Source organism: Triturus cristatus, unplaced genomic scaffold (assembly GCF_964204655.1).
Source record: "Triturus cristatus unplaced genomic scaffold, aTriCri1.1 SCAFFOLD_504, whole genome shotgun sequence".
NCBI lineage: Eukaryota > Metazoa > Chordata > Amphibia > Caudata > Salamandridae > Triturus > Triturus cristatus.
Window position 1 is genome coordinate 93,081 of NW_028187890.1, and position 2,784 is coordinate 95,864.

The window sequence follows — 2,784 nt, forward strand, 5'->3', positions numbered from 1 at the left end:
CTGTTACTACATCAGTGATTAATTTCCTCACAAGGAGTTTTTCCCTCTTAACCTACCATATATAACTAGGTTTCTAGTTCCTTGAGTTACTTTTAATCACAAATTGGCTGCCTTTACATTGTGGATGTCACATTCATTATCAATGTACCACTAATCTCCGTCGTGTCCCGCCTTTTTCTAGGACACAGACGCACCCTCGAGTTTGCACCGAGGTAGAGGTGCTATTCATGACCTTACACAGTGGGTAAGTTATAATTGCATACTTTGTTTATCTTTATTTCGACATACACTTTTAATACATTTTTGGGTAACAGTTAGGTATTCTAAGATTTATGGCCATTACACGTTGTATGTGGACCCAAAGACACACAGTGCTGGATGTGCATGGCACATGGGTCTTTCTTGATGCATTATCTCTTTACAGGTAACATCATTACCAGTGGGGACTTATATGAGTGGCGAATCACTCCAACCACTGGTTCAGTATATTTTTTTATGGCTGATTAATTGCTATAAAAAGTAAAAAGGGTCTCTACCTATGAATTTCAGAACATACAATGTATCGTCTTTTTAGTATGTCAACACTTGGACTAAGACAACAAAAAGAAAATACAGACAATTAAATTCAGAACATAATCGAGAAACAAATTTATAAGAGTTTTTTTTTTAAATTAGATCGATTTCGAAAAGATGAATTCAGTGCATTGACTGATTTGTTATTGATTCAAAAAGACTTTCAAAATAACAATGAAAATGCTAAACGGGGTCCCAGACGTACTCAAACACTCGCTGACTTACACATTCATACCAGAATCATTCCACTGCATAAACACTAAAATCACACGTTCGCATATAAAAGGTGTAAATAACCCAAAGAATATTCAATTTATGAACAAAACTCAATATGTACACAAAATCATATGAATTTTCAATATCGTGTTAAGTGACACATGTTCAAATTTGAGGAATTAGGGCTTGGGTGGGCCACATGTAGACGCCGACGCGCGTTTCGGTGAATGCACCGAAATGTTGGTGCCACCTTCCTCAGGGCAAACAGAACCAAGAGTCTTAGTATGGGTTTGTGCTGGGACCTATCAAAAGTAATAACAGTATATTAAGATAACTTAATCAACATAAAGCCTTAGTGACATTGTTCATCTAAGTCAGCAGCATATATAATACAAAGTCATTAGTCACAAGTGTTAACAGAACAACAAAGCATAATTAGAAATATTTTTCTCTACATAGAGAATTAATTAAAATGCGGGTACACTAGATATTTCAGGACACATGATCAAAAGTAATTATTCTTATCCCAGGGAAGAACGGAAAGGGAAAAAGGGGGGAGAGAACATAAGGGATCGTTTGCGCTCACCTGTGAGCTCACATACAGGGCATGAGCAGGATAGCTCAGGTTAGAATCAATCGATGCGTTTGCTTGAAATAATTCTGCCAAGAAAAACAAGCATATAAAAAATGAACTAATCAAGTAGAAAGGCGTCCCGAAAGGGCGCGCAGACCCTAGAATATTCAAGCTGCCACAACAGGTTTTAAATCATATCAGCAAAGAAAATCCATGTATGCTCACTTTTCTAATGAAGTAAGAGGATAAAGCAAAAAAACACAGCACAAAATACGATATGTAGAGGATCGTTTGAAGCATGCATCCGTGCCTCAGGGAGAGTGCCGAGACTAAGGTGTACAAGGGCACAGATGAATATGAGGCTTAGAAGCACTAGGAAAAATAAATATACATATGTAAGCGCATTCAAAGAGGCAGAGGTAACAAAAGTTCACCTGAAGGGAAAAAGGACGCTCTCGGAATCAGAAACGAATCCCTTATCAATAGAATTCCGGGTGCGAGAAAATTTGGCTGCCGATCCTACAAAATTAGATTAAAAGATAGGGTGAGAGTGACACGGGTACATTCAGGCAGACAAAGTGAAATAATAAGGGAAACAAAATAAGATAACAATCTCTACCTGAATGAACAGGGCTTTAAAGGGCCATGGAGAAATAATATAGATACATCTTCGTGAAAGCCACGGGAAGGTTCGTCGTGATAGGATTTAAACAGGGCTATAAGAATATAGGAGAAAATATAAAAATGAAAGCGTTTCTGGCGCTATGATAAAGAGAAAGAAGGATTGCGTCTGGTTAACGTACCTGATAAAGCGCGAGTTTAGAACGTGTACTGTCAATCCAGAGGGCTCCGAGCGGGAAGAAAAAGCCTCAGGTGAAACTGATCGGTCCGGAGAGCACACGCGGTGTTCAAGCGCCGTTTAAATAGGCCAATGGGCTAACGCGTCACTGGTGGTACGCGAGAGGAAAAGGACACGTCATCAGAGATACGGAGGGGGGGAGCAAGTCTTTCTAAAAGGAAACGTAGGGCAGAAAGATAAACAGGGACTGAAGGCCATAAATAGGTAAAGTAGTATAAATTCAACAACTGCAGAAGCAGAAAAATAGAAAAATGTTGCATTACGAAGGCAGTGATATGAGGAAAAATGCTGCAAGCAAGCTGTGAGCAAGAGTCATATACGGAGGTAAATGAAATTATGCAAACAGATAAAAAGATATGTAAAGAAGGGTGCAAATAAAATGAAAAATATTAAGGCAACCGACTACATGTTCCAATAAGGGGCATATCAAATAAGTCTAATAGGATAAGCCAAATTATACCAGAGGTAACAATGGCAACATAGTAGAAGATAAGCCTACATATCGCCTAGCGCCTATATATAGTTTCCTACATTAAGGTCATGATGCATACACATTAGGGCA

At 38.6% G+C, this 2,784-nt stretch overlaps 1 long non-coding RNA gene across 1 annotated transcript; it reads right to left on the reverse strand.

Moving 5' to 3' along the window:
• Positions 1-246: 246 nt before the first annotated feature.
• On the reverse strand, positions 247-2,260 carry LOC146770458 (uncharacterized). The gene is made up of 5 exons (XR_014975673.1): positions 2,167-2,260; positions 1,983-2,079; positions 1,798-1,882; positions 1,376-1,449; positions 247-1,091 (listed from the first exon to the last, which is right to left on the reverse strand). It is a non-coding gene; the product is annotated as an uncharacterized LOC146770458 (long non-coding RNA).
• Positions 2,261-2,784: the final 524 nt, after the last annotated feature.